Raw genomic sequence first — 5,032 nt, 5'->3', positions numbered from 1 at the left:
ACTGGGTTTCAACTCTAGCCTATCCCAACTTGTTTGGGACTTAAAGACTTTGTTGTTGTAAACAAAACAGATAGAAGAGATATAACATTTACATATATCTGAGTTTGCTCAGAATTAATTAGGGAACAAAAATAAGGTTGCATTCGGTGAAGTAAATGCCATCAAAATTGTTTTGATGAAAAAAACTCTTATATGATTGAGCAGTGCTCCTGGATTTCGATAAAATATGTGGCTATTGACAGAGCAGCAAAAAAGGGCCAAAATAATTGTTCCATTTCATCAGCTCATGCAGATTGAAATGCAATTTCTTATATGTAATAAAACTAATTAGCGTACCTTTGCCTCCCCAAGATCACACAATTGTTCATTTCTCAAGGTGCTTTGTATTCGCTCCCAGATTAAGCTTCCTTAATGGTATCACTTTTCCCCTCTTCTTTCGCAAATGCCTACGAGAAAATCAAACCCGAATTACTCAAAAACTAAAGGAACTGACAGGTGAGAGCCTATAAGCACTGAACAATACAACGCAATTATTTTTAGAATATCCTACTCTACAGATGAATCGGTTTGAATCCTTTAGAAAATAATTAAAACAACAAGTTGTGCATAAAACCTTTACTGGTATTTTTTATTCAAGTGTCTGCAGTGAGGAGCTTAGTGTTTCGTTCCGGCCACAAACAACAATAAGCTGTCCAATTGGTTTTCCAAACTCTTTGTCAAACAATTATTTTCCTAGGGCTCTGGCAGTCTTCTAGACAAGACCCATGCCCTCAACCTCCCATGAGTAACACTGCAGGAAGCTCAGGATCCAATTCAAGTTCCCTCAAATCATCCTCATATAAGTGGATCCAATTCAAGCTCAGGATCCCATTCAAGTAGAATAGTATTCAGACAAATCAATGCAGGCATATTTTTCTGTTTTCTTGAAACTTGAACAGTAATGCTTTTGGGGTATACAACATATTCATTGAACACAACAGGACAAAACCTTATAAAATGAATATCTCAGCCTTTTGAAAGACCATGTATGGTTCACACTAAAATTAGCAGGAATAGAAATATAAAAACTTAGGGGGAACTAAATACCTTAACAAGAACTACAAGACAGAATGATGGCCATGGAAGACCGAACACGCGGATTTGAGAAGGTTGTAGATCATCCAGTGCGGCCTGCTTGGCAACTTCTTCTAAGGGGCAATAACATCTGTTCACATCAGCATGGAACCTGTGTTTTTTTCTTCTAATTGTCAGATCAAGTGAAAAAATTGCTTTACTATATGTTTTCCTTATCATTAACTGAATATACCATGTAGGGTGGCAAGTGTTGAGGTCTGTGATCATAGTCACAAAGACTACTCTGTTCTGTAGGCCTTGGCATTTGAGAACCCACAGAGGAATGAGTCGCATGACGGGGTGGACACTAATTATGATGTTTGTCTTGTACTTCTTCAGTCTAGCCTCCACCTTCCTTCGTCCATAAATAAGGCATTCAGAAAAAAAGATATAAGCAACAGATCATGCAGTAGATAAGACGTAGATCATGGTCTTGGTATATAAAATACAATGAAATAATTATATAAAAGGGAATATTGGTAATTCTGAAAGGACATATGTTAAGATAAATGTTGCACAAGGATAAATGTTGACCCACAACCTGTGTGCCCTGCCTAGCAGAGCGGCGTTGCCGTCCTGCATGCAGCAGCAGCTTGACGCGCTCGATTGGCGCCACCACGGTGTCCACGACGCCCCCCATCAGTGCCAGAGACACCAGATCCCGCTCGAACTCCTGGACCCGCCTCGCTGCCGCCGCCGCCCAATGGACTCCTCAATTCCCGCCCTCGCCGCTGCCACCGCCCGATGGACTCCTCCACTCTCACCCGTGCCGCCGCCGGGCACCAGCCTAGGTAGCCGGCCTATGGGCCAGGTTGAGGCAGGCAGGCAACCTGGTATGAAGTTGTAGTTAACAAAAAGGACAATTAATTTGAAACTCAAATTTGTTTATGCAGGACCAGCACTCAAATTGGTCCATAGTTTAGCTTGATGCTAACGGTTCAACCCACAATAAAGAAATCGCCTTTTTGCCATAGCGAGAAAGGAAACGAAAGCTCAATTCAGGCCATGGCAGTGGGGGAACTACATGATAACTTTAACAAAAAAATAAAATAAAAATATACCTGCTCTGGCACTTGCCAAGAATAGTGTCATAGAACCTATACAATATGGTGAAAACAATGTAGCTACCCTCAAAATTAATTTAATGGCATCAGTTTACGATGCACAGCAGCAGAATCGAGAGGCGTGTACAGTGTGCGCTCTTTGGTTAGTTAGTGGATAGATGTTCGACAACGTTCACAAAATTCAGTCTTCTATGACTACTTTTGTCTGAATTATGCAGAGTACCAAACTGCACACACTCCTAAGGCCATATCCAAATGAGAGACACTATATTTATTGATAGTAAATTTGTAGCGCACATTGTCCTATCCTATTGTTATTGTGAGTTACATTTTGATGCCTCTAGTATGGATAATGAATGCAGGCCCTATCACATGCCCAAGTAACTATAAGAATAGAAATCTAGTTACCATTGTGGTCCTCAGTCGCGTCATGTACGCAACCTCCGATCCTCGTCCTCTAGCACGGCAGCACCCATTGCACTGCATCCTCAGCACCAGCCACCATCGGTCCATTGCACAGCAGCAGAATAAAACAGATCAGGCACCCCGGTCTAGCAGCGAGAGCAAAGCGGAATCAGGGAGGGAGAATCGAGGGGCGCGTACGTGCGGTGGCCGACCTGCGGGCCGGGTCTAGGTGGGCAGCCAGCCGGGCGACCGCTGACCGGCCTGGCTTCTGCGGCGGTCGGCCGAAGGGAAGCGCCGGCGGGCCGCGACTGGCCGCGGGGCGGCGGACAGAAACCCTAGCCACGTGAGGGAAGTCGCGTGTCCTCTGGTGTCGCGAAGGAGAAGAGAATATTTCTGTTTTTTTTTTGTTTTTGTTTTTGTTTTTTCGGCGCTAGCAGGCTTCGAACCTGGGTTGTCGCGCGTGGGAGGAAGTGCGGACGTGGGCGATCGCGGGATCGCACCGTGAGGCAGAGGGACAATCACATGGGGGTGGGCAGGAAGGTAAGGCGAAGTTTTTGTCGCACCAAAACGGTGTCTCATCTTTAATCTTTTTAGTTGTGAGCGAGAGATATACATACATGCATGAACACTAGTTTCCTCGTCATCCACCAAGCCCCACACTATTAAAAGTACTCACAAATTAAAGAATAATAACTAAGCAATGCTGCTAGCGTCGTTGTGTTAATTTCTTCCTAGAAATCAAACTTGCATGCACAAAAGTAGTACTCAATAATGCATCAATGACACATCATTGTGCAAAGTAAACAAACAAATATTAGAACTGCTATAGTACTTGTTTGAACACGTCAGAAAGGTGAGCTAAAAAGCCTATGAACAAGTGAGGATGTAGTTGACCTTCCTCTTTCCTTTTTCTTCTTAAATAGCATTGGTAACATCATATTGTAATTTGGGTGGTAACAAAACAAATGATCATCCAGAATGCGATGATGAATTGATGTCACGTCCATGTCCGACACATAACGATGTGAGGACAAATCATCATGTGCAGTGTGGGGGACCATGAAAATAGCTTGGCTTATATGCCTGGCTTTGCTAAAAAACAAGCTAAAACACTATTTCGGCTGATTTGTTGAAGAGAAAAACATTGTTCCGGCTAAAAAAACGGATTATAAGAGAAGCGAACAGGGCCATAAGCCGTACTTTTTCATCATGTGCCCTGTTCGCTTGGCTTATAAGCCGTACTTTTTCAGCCAACGAATATTATTTTTCTCTCACAATAAATCAATCAACAGTACTTTCAGTCATAGTTTATCAGCCAAACGAACATAGCATAATAGCCGAAAAGGTGCTCCGGCGGCCCCCTAAGCCCTAGATAAAAATACAAGCGGCCAAAGTGCTCATCGATACTCAACTCAACTGCGTCCCAAAAGCCAAACTAGCGGCTGCATGCATGTGTCGTATATTCATCATATACTAGTACGTACGTGCAGTCAGCGGCAGATCCAGAAAATATTTTTGAGGGGACTGAACAACACTGCTGTTCGATCTTAAGTCTTAGCCCCTCCTACACTATAGAATTTTGCCTAAAAATTTATAGGGACTTTACAATAATTTACACTAATTCGGTTTGGGTAGGGGGGCTTGAGCCCCCCGCCCCACCGCTGGATCCGCCCCTGCGTGCAGTGGTAGTTTATTGATAGGGATCCGTTCAGACGATGTATCGACCCGGTTCCTTGCTGAATCTGACTTCACTACGAAGCTAGCCAAGTGCCTGATGCCCTACAGTGCAATCATCGTGTTCATTTGAGCTTGTTTGGTTTATAAGTCGTATTTTTTCAGTCAACGAATAATATTTTTCTCTCACACCAAATCAGTGAACAGTACTTTCAGCTTATCAATCAAACAAAGCCTAAACGAACGGGGCGTATGTTGGCTGTATGCTTGCCTAGTGCGTACAACTATAGCAGGGGAGCGTAATAATAAAGTAAAAATACTATCCTTCGGAACGGCAGGACGCACCTGGACTGCTGAAGCTACTGGAAGAAAAAAAAAAAAGGCATCGATCAAGAACAAGGCAACCCATAAAAGGCAGAGAGACACGAACCGACGAAGAGAGAACGACTAGCAGTATAGATCGCAGATGAAGGGTGTCGAGAAGTCGAGACCAATAAAGCCTAAACCGTGAGAGTTTGGCTGTCGGCCGATCGATCGTTCCGCTATCACGTCTCGGCACGGCACACGGCAGGCAGCCAGCAGCGATCTGTTCCCTTCCCCCGGAAGCAGGGCATGCGGACAGAGCATGTTGCCCTCAAATCGTGGTCTGGTGCCAGCAGCAGCAGCTCGGTTTGCCGACGGTATGGCAAGTGGTATGGTCAGCAATATCTGCTTGACCCCTGCGCCCATCGGCGGCCCATGCTTGCCAAATTCTGTGGAACGACCTTCTACTTGGG

The 5,032-nt window shown here is 44.4% G+C and overlaps 1 pseudogene; it reads right to left on the bottom strand.

Annotated features, from left to right (window-relative positions):
• Positions 1-398: 398 nt before the first annotated feature.
• On the bottom strand, positions 399-1,753 carry LOC136466369 (probable monogalactosyldiacylglycerol synthase 3, chloroplastic; annotated as a pseudogene).
• Positions 1,754-5,032: the final 3,279 nt, after the last annotated feature.

This window comes from Miscanthus floridulus, chromosome 1, assembly GCF_019320115.1.
Source record: "Miscanthus floridulus cultivar M001 chromosome 1, ASM1932011v1, whole genome shotgun sequence".
Classification (NCBI taxonomy): domain Eukaryota; kingdom Viridiplantae; phylum Streptophyta; class Magnoliopsida; order Poales; family Poaceae; genus Miscanthus; species Miscanthus floridulus.
The sequence above is the reverse complement of the archived record's forward strand: the minus strand, read 5'-3'. Positions and strand labels throughout refer to the sequence as shown.